This window comes from Petromyzon marinus, chromosome 3 (assembly GCF_048934315.1).
Source record: "Petromyzon marinus isolate PM22_M1 ecotype Great Lakes invasive population chromosome 3, UKy_Petmar_22M1.pri1.0, whole genome shotgun sequence".
NCBI lineage: Eukaryota > Metazoa > Chordata > Hyperoartia > Petromyzontiformes > Petromyzontidae > Petromyzon > Petromyzon marinus.
In genome coordinates this window covers 3,163,455-3,163,669 of record NC_133669.1, presented here as the reverse complement: position 1 = coordinate 3,163,669, position 215 = coordinate 3,163,455, and positions in this window count along the sequence as shown.

The window sequence follows — 215 nt, the reverse complement described above, 5'->3', positions numbered from 1 at the left end:
CGGCGACAGCAGCCGTCACGTCCCGCCCCCGGGCTCCCACTCGACGACTCCACACCTCGCACACTCCCCCCTCTCACGTCACTCTCACGTCACTCTCTCACACTCTCACTCACCACTCTCTCACACTCCCCCCCTCTCTCTCACGTCACTCTCACTCACCACTCTCTCACGTCACACTCTCACTCCCCTCTCTCACACTCTCCCCTCTCTCTCAC